General features: G+C 45.2%; 1 long non-coding RNA gene across 1 annotated transcript; it reads right to left on the bottom strand.

Annotated features, from left to right (window-relative positions):
• Nucleotides 1–10169: 10169 nt before the first annotated feature.
• On the bottom strand, nt 10170–13680 carry LOC115079907. Its single transcript, XR_003853439.1, has 2 exons — nt 12709–13680; nt 10170–10450 (listed from the first exon to the last, which is right to left on the bottom strand). It is a non-coding gene; the product is annotated as an uncharacterized LOC115079907 (long non-coding RNA).
• Nucleotides 13681–14101: the final 421 nt, after the last annotated feature.

Here is a 14101-nt window from a genome sequence, read left to right as displayed (position 1 = left end):
TTATGGGATCCGACGGGTGCTCAGACTGGCCACTGCCGCAGACCAAGCTGGGCTCAGTGGACCTTGTTCTGACCCAGCTTGGCAGTTCTTATGTTTTTATTTTCTCTGGGGAATGCCTCCTCATTTTGTGGCTAAAAATACTGTGGAGCAACATGCCTACTTTTAGCTGGATAAAGGGTGGGTGATGTTCAGGCAGTCCTTTTACCCAGGCAAATGGTTTATGAAAATTGCCTTTGTTATTATCACTGAAGCTGGCAGACACTCATTGCACGGCTGCTGTACTGATACATTTCCTGAACCTTACATCGTTTCTGCCAGTTTTGCAAATGGAAATCTTGTTAAAAGTAAAAAAAAAAAAAAAAAGACAGAGAAGAGTATGACTAAAAGATAGCTTCAGGAAAGAAACTGTTGCTCAATAATAAGCTTTGATTGTCATTTCTATTATTAGGCACCTTGGTCATGGTGCCATATCAAAACCAAAATGCATATGTTCTTGTATGAAGGCAAGTCTGGTTTCAGTTTGTATTTTCTCAGAATATAATTTGATTTGAAAAAAAAAAAGTGTGAGTCAGAAAGAAATAACCACAAAACATGAATTGTTTCCATTTGGAATCACAGACCAGCGGCTTCTGACAATCTGAATATATTTGTTACCTCGACCTGCCTGTCCAATTTGTACTTGTAAAGCATCACATCCATTGCATCTTGAGCATTCTCTGTGCACGTGTGCAGCTATCTCCCCCTAAATGCTGCTGAAAAGATAGGCAAGCGGGCTGCATTTTCCCTCTGAGGATCAGATATGCATGACTCGTATTTCTAAAAGAATTTTACCGGAGATGGACACAGAATGCATGAAACCTTTTTGAAAACAAAGACTTTAGTGGCTGTAGTTGGGCAGAGGGGCCATCCTCTGTCCAGTGAAAACTGATCCCTGCAGGGCATGTTCCAAGGCTGGAAGGTGTGGGGTTGTCTTTCTAAAGAATGATGGGCAAGACCGCAGGATCCATCTCAACCGGGGGTTTTTATTTTCTCTATAAGCAGCTTGGCCTTAGCGGTAAAACATCCAGACAAGAGTTGAAATAAAAAGAAGGCTCTCACGGAATGAAGCCATGTACCTGCGGGCCAGGCATTCCCTCAGACCCCAGGCCCCAGTCTGAGTCTGCTCACTGGGTGCTGAGGTTTCTCTGGCACCATCTGCTAAAAGTTCTACACTCGTAACCCAGAACAGTGTAAACGTTCAGAACAATATTTTAATTGTCGAAAAATATCTATATCACTTTATTCTTTGAGGACTAAAAGCCCTCAATACATCTACCTAGATTTCAAATTCACCGCCCTCCTTTTGTTAAACCCACATCGCTTTATCTTATATCACGTGTGTGATACAAAACAAATTCCACAAAAGCACATCTGTCACAAATATCCATCATACAATCTCATAAGAAAAACATTTTAGAGAGATTAACTTGCTTTTGTGGAATTTTTTTGTATCATACACGCGATATAAAAACACATTCTCCTCAAAACAAGAGAAATCTTCAAGAACTTTCTGTCAAAATTATCCTGTAGATGTCACATGTAACTCAAAATCTCTACCAATACTTTCATAGAGAAGTCCAGATCCATCTATCAGATGTGTATAGTCTTGTGCCCATCCGTATAATGCATTGTATCCCAAAATCTTGTGAGATTCTTCGAAAGGGCACCACAGTTAATAACAGGAAATGAAGCCTTAAAGAAATCCCACTGATCCTATCTCCGCAGATTTACAGATATTATGGGCTTTTACAAATCCCTCAGCACCGCAAAGGAATTATTCCTGATGCTGCAGCATTTCGGCAAATAAACTGCCTGCATCAGGGGAATGATAACATCAGTCTGTAAAGGAAAATTTTGCCAACATAAACCCATTTACATTCATTATTCCTATTTAATAAACAATTAACTGAAGCTAGAGGCAAGGAGTTAGTTACCGCCACAACCAGCGTCTAACCCTGTTCAACACGGCAGTGTAAATAATCCATATCATCACTCTACTATTTAAAAAGCAACCATCCAATTCCAAAGCACATTTTTTCAGATGCACCAGCGCATACTTTTTAATTCGATGTACAAAAAATTAGATAAAATCAAAGACAGTCAAAACAAGGAGAAAATCAGAAAAAGGCTTCCCACTCATGAAAGCTCCCAACCCAGTAATTATATATTGCTATGTTAATATATAAGACTTTGGAGTGTCCTGCACGACGTGGCAGCTGCTACCCTTAACAGAAAGATGGGGGTAAACTGCATGGAGCGGCAGCTACTACCATAAGAAACTTGCTGCGCAGGCTGGCGGGACCATTTGGTCTTTTTCTGCCACCTATTCTATGTTGTTATGCTAACAACACTGGCAGTTTCTCTTTGAAAATGTGCATAAAACGTGTGCATTGTAGAAACATCCATGTGCTTTGCGCCTGTTATTGTGTGGGCCGATTTAAAATTGCCTCCTTACAAGGGCTAGCCCCTCCTTGGTGATGACCTTCTCATACATATTTATCACTATCCCTGCTAAAATTGGCACCAAAGTCCAACTTTAAGTCTGCAGGTCATACTTATCCTGCCATCGCTGCAAAATCATCACCAGCCAGAGCAAACAGACAGGTAAACCAACCACGTGTGAGGAGTTCTGTCTTCTAAAGATAAACTACAAGAGGGGTTGCAAGTGATATAGGAACATTGGCCTAGGGTACTTACACAGCTTTCCGCTTCTAGGTTATCAGTTCAAATCCTGGTCAGCAGTGATCAAAAATCCTATCCATCTGAAGACTGGTGGTCCATATGAAATGAGTCTGCATGGACATGACATTTTGTCACAAACAATATGGCTAGGCACAGCACAGAATTTGTCAAAATGTGAAGCAGGTAGATGCATTGTTGATTTTTCTCTCCCAGTCAAGGAAAAAGGCCAAGGCAGAGAAGGTCGCATTCTTCTGATGAATGAATGGCTATGTAGATGGTGTCAACTAACCAGAGCATTTCGGCTTCCTGAACCATAGGATGGTATTCCAATAACTGCTGAGCAGAGATGGGGGTTCGCCTGTTAAAGAAGGGGTGCAGAGTCTTCCAAATCAGATTGGCAACTCTTACCAAGGAGAAGTTTAAACTAGGGTCATCATGGATGGAAGGATGAACTCCCAAGGTAAATATAAGTCCTCAGGTAGGTTAAATATTAAACAATTAAAGAGAAATGGTATAAAAGGGCAACGCCTGGGAAGCTATGTACACTAGTGCTCACAACATGAGAAATAAAGTCCCAGATCTCAAGGCAGTGGCGTAGCCACGGGTGGGCCTGGGTGGGCAGGTGCCCACCCAACTTAGACCCAGGCCCACCCAACTGGCACCGGAACTGCAAGGCTGTCGCGGGATCCCATCCCCGCGACAGCGAACAAGAGAACCCACGCCTCGCGCGCCATCACGGCACACATGGGGAAGCGCGGCTGCGGCCGTATGGCCAACCGGTCTTCCTGTTGAGGGGGGGGAGCGGAAGCGCCGCGGGCAGCTTCCGCTTCCTCCCCCCAAAGCAGGAAGATCAGCTGCCTCTCCTGCTGCCACCCATTCTCCTGCTATCTTCGGGCCCGCCGAACTTCCTGTTTGGGGGTGGGGAGCGGAAGCGCCGCGGGCAGCTTCCGCTTCCTCCCCCCAATGCAGGAAGATCAGCTGCCTCTCCTGCTGCCACCCGTTCTGCTATCTTCGGACCAAACGGCCTGCCGAACTTCCTGTTTGGGGGAGCTTTCTCCCCCAAAGCAGGAAGATCAGCTGCCTCTCCTGCTGCCACCGGCCTCCTGCTATCTTCGGGCGTCGGGCCATATGGTCCGCCGATCTTCCTGCTGGGGGGAGGGAGGAAGCGGACGTTGTGCGCTGCGCTTCCGCTCCCCCCCCCCCCCCCTGACAGGAAGTTCGGACGCCCGAAGATAGCAGGAGTCCGGTGGCAGCAGGAGAGGCAGCTGATCTTCCTGCTCTGGGGGAGAAAGCGGAAGCTGTGCACGTGCTTGAATGTGTATGTGTGGATGAGAATGGGAGTGTGTGTGGGTGAAAACTGGAGCCTGGGTGTGTATGTGGGTGAGAATGGAAGCTTGAATATGTGGGTGAATGGGAGCTCGAATGTGTGTATGTGTGGTTGAGAATGGGAGCCTGGGTTTGTGGGTGGGTGAGAATGGGAGCTTGAATGTGTGTATATATATGGGTGAGAATGAGAGCCTGGGTTTGTGTGGGTGGGTGAGAATGGAAGCTTGAATATGTGGATAAGAATGGGTGCTTGAATGTGTGTATGTGTGGGTGAGAATAGTATCTTAAATGTGTATATGTATGGATGAGAATGGGAGCTTGAATATGTGTGGGTGAGACTGGGAGCATGGGTTTGTGGGTGAGAATGGGAGTCTGGGTTTATGTGTGTGGGTGAGAATGGGTGCCTGGATGTGCATCTGTGTGTGCATAAGAATATAAGCCTGGGGAGGGGTGAGAAAGTGAGAACTTGAATGTGAGCTGGGGGGTGGGGGGGGGAGAGCATATGAGAGTGAGAGCTTGAGTGTGTGAGAGGGAGTCTGTGAGAGAAAGCGTGTACGTGTGTGTGTGTGTGTGTGTGTGTGTGTAAGGGAAGAAGACAGTAATAGAAGAAAGACACTGAAAAGGAATTAGGAAATGAGCTATAAGGGAAAAAATGGGAAAAAGAGACCAGGACCAACTGATTAGAAAAATACAAAGATCAGACAACAAAGGTAAAAATATATATCTATATTTTGAGATGTTAGCAATTTAAATATAAGCAACACAACCGCTCTCTCAAAATTTATGGACAGGTAGGAGCCGTGTATAAAATCGTAATAATAAGAAGGCTAAAGTACCACAAATCACCGTGAATTATGTTTGTATCATTAAGTAAACCTCATACTTAGGCGTAGATGTGAATGCTATGCTGCATAATTTGGCATTATTTATCAGTAAAAAAACAACTAGTAGACCTGCATGCCTACAGCCCACCCATGTTAACCTTGTGCCCACCCAAAAAATCAATTCTGGCTACGCCACTGTCTCAAGGCAGTAATGCTCTAAAATGTATGAGCAATTGTTCACATGTTCAGCTTAGAGGGAACTATGGTGTGTAGTTTCTGTGCAAGGATCTATAACAGCTTGGCTCATTCTGATTTCCTAATAGCAAGTGTATTGGTGTTTTAGTGTCTGATGTAATATTTTCAGTGTTGCCTTTCCATAGGTAGGGTTATTCCTGTTTGAGTACTAGTAGTTAATGCTGTTTTTGTATGGGAGGTTTATTATATTGCGATTCAGTTTACTCAAAGCTTTCTGAAGACCTCGCCCGTATTCAACACCCGTTACAATATGCTATAACACCATATGGCTGCAGGTGGCTTTTTTGCAGAGTTTTCTGGTTGGTGCCATTGTAGTGCAAGTAAATAATATTCATGTTTCACATGATATTTTTACCTTAGAAGACTGTACTTTGAATGTGGAAGTGGAAGTGGTGGAGACAAGGACAGTATCAGAATTCAAGAAACCATGGGAACAAGCACAGAGGGTCTCTGAGGAAGAGGAAGGGACCATAAAGCTGAGCAGGAGATGTGACTGGGCAGACTGGATAGGCCATATGGACTTTATCTGCTGTCATGGCAGTAATTACAGCCGTAGAGACTGGCTTGCCGTTTTGCACTTAGAAGTAGTCCCTCCAGAGTAGGGTTGCACAGCAGCTACCTGCCCAGTACCTGAGGACAAATGGAAGACTTCATTTTCCAGTGCTGTCACTTTTCATAAGCAGTAAATTCACTAGAACAATTACTACATGTATTTTTTTCAAAAAGACAGATGGTCAGAAGTGGAGGCGTTCTCTCTCATTTTGGTAATGGGAAAAGTCCTTTGTACTTTTTGGCCAAAATGGATACAGAAGTATTCACAAAAAAAAAGGTCAAGCGCAACAAAATGTAAACTTGAAAAGTAAGTTTCATAGTTAACTATGAAGGGAGCAGGCAGCCAGTGGTGACAGTACTAATCCATCAAAAACCAACCAGATCTCCAGCATTAGATTCTACACACGATTCCTTTATTTAACGAGCTTGTAGGTAGCATCCAGGTCTACTTTAAGATGGATAATTTTTAACAGTGCATGTTCAGGTGGAAATATGCACATAGGGCCAGATTTTGTAATCTACGCCCGATTTTATAACATGCGCGCGCAGCCGCACGCATGTTATAAAATCCGGGATCGGCGCACGCAAGGGGGTGCACACTTGTGCACCTTGTGCGCGCCAAGCCCTAGGGGAGCCCCAATGGCTTTCCCCGTTCCCTCCGAGGCCACTCCAAAATCGGAGCGGCCTTGGAGGGAACTTTCCTTCCGCCCCCCACCTTCCCCTCCCTTCCCCTATCTAACCCGCCCCCAGCCCTATCTAAATCCCCCCCTACCTTTGTTGGATTATTTACGCCTGCCTCTGGGCAGGCATAGGTTGCGCGTACCAGCTGAGTGCCAGCACATGATCCCTGGGCTCAGCGGAAGTGGTGACACCTCTGGCCCCGCCCCCACCCTGCCCCTCCTGCCCATTTTTTCAAGTCCCGGGACATACACGCGTCCCGGGGCTTGCGCGCATCGCCGAGCCTATGCAAAATAGGCTCGGCGCGTGCAGGAGGGGTTTTAAAGGGTTACGCGCGTAACACTTTTATAATCCACCCCATACCTTTTACCTTGAAAATTCATGGATAAGTGGCTTGGTATGCACGCAGAATAACCAAACCACACCTGCTGTTCGGACGACCTAACTTGTGCAGGTTATCTTACTTGCTTCCTTTATAAAACCAAAAAGTATGCAACGCCACCCTCCCAGAACGCCCCTCTCCAATCTGCCCTAGAGTATGCTTGGTTTGCATGCACTGAGCCCAGGCTGCTTTGTACGAATCCTGTAAAGAGATTTTGTGAGTGAGCCCCTTGCACATATCTGGACGCAGTCATTGTGATTCACTGAGACACTGGAGGGACGTAGTCCGGGGCCACCGTGTGCACCAAATGGCAAATATTCCACAAACAGGCTCATCAATCTGCGTGACAATGTGAGCGCAACACACTGTATCTTCCTCATGGAAAACCTCACTCTCTACGATCTTTGGTGAAAGATGCTTGATTCAGCTCCTATAAACATAGACTTAACCGAATAGTCCTAGGAGCAAACAATAAATGCTTTATTCAGAAAAGCTTGTTTTTCTTTTAAACACTTTTTTCTGTCTTGAGAAACATAAATTTAATCTCAGACTTTTTTTTTTTTTTTGCAAACTGTTCTCTCGGCATCCCAGATGGCTGGCTGCTGACTCAATGCAAGGCAGGAAAGGGGTTACACAAACATGAAGGCCACTTGACAGACCATGGTAACTTGGTTAATGTCATTCTGCTGCCAAAAACTAAGTCTCTGCTGGGGCTGTTTCCTTTCTTTCAGCTCTGTCACCAACTCAGCACTTTCTACCTGGGGTTTTTTCTTTCCTCACATTTGCAGGGAGTTGCTTCTTTTCTGAACAGAAACATAGGAATATAGAAACATGACGGCAGAAAAAGAATGTATGGCCTAGCCAGTCTGCCCATCCATCCAATTAATTTAGCATTTTAATTCTCATTACTTCCTCAGAGATCCCTGCATTTATCCCGTGCTTTCTTGAATTCAGATACTGGTTTTGTCTTCACCACTTTCATTGGGAGGCTGTTCCATGCATCCATCAACCTTTCTGTAAAGAAATATCTCCTAAGATTACTCCTGAGTCTACCCCCTTTCCCCTTCAGCGCATGACCCCTCGTTTTAGAGCCTCCTGTACATGGAAACCTTTGAGATATTTTAATGTCTCCATCATATCTCCCCTATCTCGCCTTTCTTCCAGGGTGTACAACTTTAGATCTTTAAGTCTAAGCTATCTAATACATGCATATGAGTTTCATTAAAACTATGGTAACCCTCTTCCATTCCTCCCCCCCCTCGTCTTCCAACCCCCCTTCCTACCCCCTTCCTCGGACTACCCTGTTGCACCAAAAAGCCAATTCTTATCAGTTCCTTCCAGTTTGTTACTTTACTTCCCCATGCTTAAGTTGTATCCAAGTTTTTCTCTCCTCCTGTTCTTTGTAAGACAATTTTGTCACTGTCTTTTTATGGTTACAATGTAAACCGGAGTGATAATTAACTCTGTTATTTGAACTTTGGTATAGAAAAGCTATAAGTAAATAAATAAATAAGTCGAATCCCATATACTTTAAAACAAAGACCTCTGATCATTTTAGTAGCCCCCCTCTGGGCTGTCTCCGTCCTGTTTATCTCCTTTAGAAGGTGCGGTCTCCAGACTTGTACACAGTATTCTAAGTGAGGTCTCGCCAGGGACCTATACAGGGGCAATATCGCCTCCCTTTTTCTGCTGACCATTCCTCTCCCTATGCAGTCAAGCATCTTTTTGGCTTTTACCATTGCTTTATCCACCCGTTTAGCAAATTAAGATTATAAAATACAATCACCCCCAAATCCCGCTCTTCCTTTGTGCTTAGAAGAATTTCTCTTCAAATACTGTACCTTTCCCTTGGATTTTTGCATCCTAAATGCATTAAATCTGCATTTTTTTTTATTAAATCTTATTTGCCAGACTTTAGACCATTCCTCCCGCTTCACTAGTTCCCTCCTCATGTTTTCCACACCTCCCTGGTTGTTACAGATTTTGGCATCATCAGCGAAAAGACAAACCTTTCCCGACAATATTTCCGTTATGTCGCTCACAAAATTGTTGAAAAGAACCGGTCCAAGGACTGATCCCTGAGGCACACCCCTAGTAACACCCCCCCTCCCCTGAGAAAACTCCATTCACCACTACCTTTGTCGCCTCCCACTCAGCCAGTTTCTAACCCGGTCAGTCACTGTAGGATCCATACCAAGGGCACTCAGTTTATTTATAAGTCTTCTGTGCAGAACCATGACAAAGACCTAACTGAAATCCAAGGACACTATGTCTAGAGCTCTCCCTTCATCAAATTCTCTGGTCGCTCAATCAAAGAAATTGATCAGATTCATCTGACAAGATTTACCTCTGACAAAACCGTGCTGCCTCGGATCTTGCAATCCATTGGAGTCCAAGAATTGCACTATCCTCTGTTTTAGCAGTGACTCCATCCAGGGCCAAGGCAGATTTTCCTTCCAGCTGATGTGGTGTTTCTAAAAGCTTCCATTCAAAATGGCTTCATTCACTGAGAAATCAATTTGCTAGTAAGAACGAGCTTTCTAGATTACTCCAGACAGAATGCTGAAATAAATGGGAGTTTTGGGAGGCTTGGATTGGGGGAGGGAAAATTTCTGCATGTAGTTGGCCTGCAGACATACTGTCGCAGGTGCCAGGTACATGGGTACTTTTTCCCCTGTGCACCTTGGGGGGATGGAACTAATCTCTATATTAAGAACTATTTTGTATTGATTATTGTATTTTGATCTGTAATGCAAACTGCTTTGGGTCCATATTTATGAAGTTAGGAAATATAAAAGTGTAAAATGTAATGTAATCACAACTCCCCTCCACAATGTCAGAGCAGGAGTCCAGTCGGGTCACCCATGCTACCTACCACTCATATAGATAGATAGAGAGTGAATGATAATGAGGTCTTCTGTTTTAACTTTTAAGCAATAACCACTGATGAAACATCCTCAGCAGAAGCAAATAAAATCCATGTTTATTGATAGGGAGCAGGCGACACTGACCTCTGCCCCCTCTCCTCACACATTCTCAACCTGTCCTTTTGCTGGGGTTGGCGGAATTGAGGGCTGTGATGAATTGCAAACATCAAAGATATTATGTGGTTATTTTTTTTAACCTTTTTTGGGACAGAACAATTGATACGTGTTTTAAAGTAAATTAAAGGATAAAAAATGTGACATGTTGAGAGAGAGAGAGAGACTCATGCTATATATATATATATATATATATATATATATATGCAACTGTAAGAGGGGACCAACTCCTCTTGTTGGTACCTTTCATTGATTCAAATGATAGAAATTCATCAGTCATATCAAATTGGCAGTTAATTCCTCTGAATGTGGCCCCCCTCCCAAAACCTGCCCTGAGTTGAAAGTGTCCCCTCTTATATAACATATATAAAACATGTCTTTGCACAGAGAATAGATAGATATTTTATTTACATCTCCAATACATGAGTTCTATTGGAGATGCAGAAATCTCATGCAAAAAATCATCCCACTTTGTTTCAATAGAAGCTCTCTCTTTAGATATTGCTTTTTCTGTGCTACAAACTAACCACAGTTCCTTTCAATTCTGTTAGACATTTTTCATTCTTCAACAATGATGATTTCAACAAGGAAAACTTGGCAGTGCAGTGCAAAACTGATTGATGCATAATGTCATATGTCCTAACATTTCAGAAATCTGATGAGATACATTTCTGTAAAAAAAAAAAAAAAAGGTAACACGTCAACTCCTCGTGGAAATACATTGGATTGGATTTTTTTTTTTGCTATTCAGAAAGCAGAAGGAATTTTGTAGCTGTCACATCCTGAAAGCCCAAGTCAGTGTAGAAATGATTTTAAAAACAGTGGTGCTTAAAGGATGCTGTTTCTGCTTTTCACCCCTTTCCAAAAACGTGTAAAAATTTCTGCTAAACTTGCATCCAAATTGTAGATATTAAAAACAGAACTTCTTTAGTTAGTTTCCATTTATTTAAATGAAAAAATGTGTACATTTGTGTCTGTATATAAATAAGAAAGGGAGGAGAAAGTTTGTGCATCCCACGCCCACTAATCCTTGATAATCTCAGGGTGACTGGAAAGCAAAGGTTCCCAAGTATGGAGAACTTTTGAATTTTAAAATCCTTTTTAGTTTCAATTTTTGGGAGTTATTTAATGTATCTGTTATTTTGAAATATTTTATTGGTGTTTGGGACATTTAAAAATAACTTGTATATGAGTTTATAATTATTTGATCTTGTATTCATTAGCTGAAATAATCTTATTAGTATGTTTTTATTATTATTATTATGGATTTATTTTATTTCTTGATTTTATTGTTTGATGTTTGAGGCCTGGTGATGGTTCTGTTTTATCATTGTTGCACTGCAAAGAGTATCTGGCTTCCAGTTCAGTTTCGTCTGCCCTTTACTATTTCTACTTTATGGTAGTACTGTTCTGTATTTGATGTTCTGCATGTGTGACTGATGTTAGGTATTCTCCTACTAGGAAGTGTATTAGTGTTTTAGGGTTTGTGGAGGGTCAAGCCACACTCAACACACATTACAACAGTCCTAATACCATATGGGTTTCAGGTGTCTTTTTTTTCAGGGATTTCTGGTTGGCATCACGGCAGTGCATGTAAATATAATGTAAGTGATATTTTTACCTCAGAATGCTATATTTCGATATTTTTCAAGTAAAATGTTATTATAAACACATAACTCTTAACTGTGTGTGTGGAGCGGGCTGGAGGTGGGGGAGGTTGGGGAATGAGGCTGTGTTGTACAAGACTGTAAGGTTCGCCTAGGACACCTTATACCCTTGCACCAGCCATGGTCTCTGGGAGAGGTGGTGAACCGCAGGGGGTGGGGGGATGGGCTTTTTTTGGTAGGTCTGGGACAGACAATGAATGAACATGGGGGGGGAAACAGTACAATAATTGTTCTAACAGGGCAGCAAAAAAGCTAGCACCGGCCCTGTTTATGGAGGTGAAATGCTTTTTGCTCCTATGTAAAAACCCTCACAGTTTTATTGAGACACAATATCACATAATAACTTAATAAAACATTAAATAAAAAAAAAAACCCCCAAAAAAACCTCACAGGTGTCAATTTTTAAAGTGACTTACATAGGTAAAAAAAAAAAATGCAAACCATTTCCCTCACGTTAAATCTCCTGTCTAATAATCACCCTCCCTCAACAGAGCTAAACGTTTATGCATTGAGAGGTGGTGTTCCTGGGCACATGTGGAGGTTGCAGGGAGATGAAAAAATGCATGTGTAGATTTCATCAGATTTCTGTTCGTGCTTTTTTCAGCAAAATCAGGTGTGCAGAAAAAGTAAGTGCAGGTGACCATTCATCATGTTCTGAAGGGAAAGGGCACACGTGTAAAAAGTGCACACAGTCTTTGTCCCAATGCGGACAGTTTGAAAATATCCCCCCATGATAATACATAAGAAAAAAAAAAAAGTGCATTGAACACAGCAGGTAAGCAGTACAGCAAGCTTGCTTACTTGTAAACAAGGTGCCTCGGGCCACTACCGTGTCATCTCTAAGTGAGGAACCACTCCGGTGTACCCTGCGCTGCAGGCCTCTACCCCATCACCGCTACAGGACCCTCACCCGTGTTCCCGTAGCTCGGGCCACTACCATAGCATCTCTGAGTGAGGAATCCCTCGGTGTACCCTGCGCTGCAGGCCACTACCACATCACCACTACGGAGAGACGTCTTCGGCGTACCCCGCCCTGCGGGTCATTACCAGATCTCCAGTCTGAGGTATTCCCTCTGGGTATACCCCTCTGCTCAGACCTTGTTACTTTTCCTGCACACCCCCCCCCCCCACTCCGCGGGCTGTGCCTTTCCACCTCTCTAATAAAGACTCTGTTCCACAGCTGTGTCTGACGTCTGCTGAGACCGCGCCTCCCGATGGTGAGGCTCACAGGATTCCTCCCTGTGGGTGGTACCATCTCTCACCTCAGCTCAGGGCCCTCACACCTACAAGTCATAACTCCGAGGTGCGGGAAACGCTGAGAGAAAGCCCAGATGAAGTAGCGCTGAGCCAGGGCCTGCGGAGCGGGAAGTGCTGATGCAGGAACCCGGAAGGAGAAGCACAGAGATCTGAAGGCAGGAACAACTGGTCTGTGGAAAAGGAACTGGCACCAAAAGGAACCAAGGAACTCGTTGCCAAGTCGGTTAGTGGTGGCTAGAGGGGAAGCTTAAATATCCCGGGCCAGTGATGTCATCAGCCGGGGACGAGCCTGGAGTTCCCGCCATTGGCCCTTTAAAGGGGAGGACAGAGGGCACGTGTGCGCGCGCCTAGAGAGGCCCAGGAACGGAACGCAGGTCGGCGGCGTCCCAGCCGCCACGTGGAGTGCAGGGAGCCAGGAGGAGCGCGGCGGCAGTGACTGGCCACCGCCGCGAGAGTACCGGGGGTAGAGAACCAAGCATGACATGACGTGAGTTGAGCCTGCCGTGGACAGCCACGGCCGGCGGTCATAACATGATGCTTTCACTTAGCTGTCCTGTAATCCTTCCAGTCCGGTTCCTATTGTTCTCGCTGCAGCTCTCCCTTTGTCTTTTCCAGGTGCTGGATGCAGATGTTTGAAGGCGGTCTTTTTCTTCTCTTCGGCTCCTGGTGCAGGTGTTTGAAGTCCTACCTATCTTTAAATTGAGCCTGCCGTGGACAGCCACGGCCGGCGGTCATAACATGATGCTTTCACTTAGCTGTCCTGTAATCCTTCCAGTCCGGTTCCTATTGTTCTCGCTGCAGCTCTCCCTTTGTCTTTTCCAGGTGCTGGATGCAGATGTTTGAAGGCGGTCTTTTTCTTCTCTTCGGCTCCTGGTGCAGGTGTTTGAAGTCCTACCTATCTACCTTATAAATGGCCTGTGACCGACGGCCCGCAAATGCGCAGTAGAGCGCAGCTCTACTGCGCATGTGCGGGCAAGGACGTCGGTCAGAAAAAAAATGGCGGTGGGGCCGCAGGAGCGGGAGGAGAAGCAGCGGCGCCGCGCGCGCGCGGTGCCGCTGCTTCTCCTCCCGCGCCCCCCTCCCCCGAGATCTGCCGGCAGGAGCGGGAGGAGAAGCAGCGGCGCCGCGCGCGCGCGGTGCCGCTACTTCTCCTCCCCAGATCTGCCGGCAGATCTCGGTGGCGGTGGGGCCGCAGGAGCGGGAGGAGAAGCAGCGGCGCCGCGCGCGCGCGGTGCCGCTGCTTCTCCTCCCGCGCCCCCCTCCCCCGAGATCTGCCGGCAGGAGCGGGAGGAGAAGCAGCGGCGCCGCGCGCGCGCGGTGCCGCTACTTCTCCTCCCCAGATCTGCCGGCAGATCTCGGTGGCGGTGGGGCCGCAGGAGCGGGAGGAGAAGCAGCGGC

Source organism: Rhinatrema bivittatum, chromosome 1 (assembly GCF_901001135.1).
Source record: "Rhinatrema bivittatum chromosome 1, aRhiBiv1.1, whole genome shotgun sequence".
Lineage (NCBI taxonomy): Eukaryota > Metazoa > Chordata > Amphibia > Gymnophiona > Rhinatrematidae > Rhinatrema > Rhinatrema bivittatum.
The sequence above is the reverse complement of the archived record's forward strand: the minus strand, read 5'-3'. Positions and strand labels throughout refer to the sequence as shown.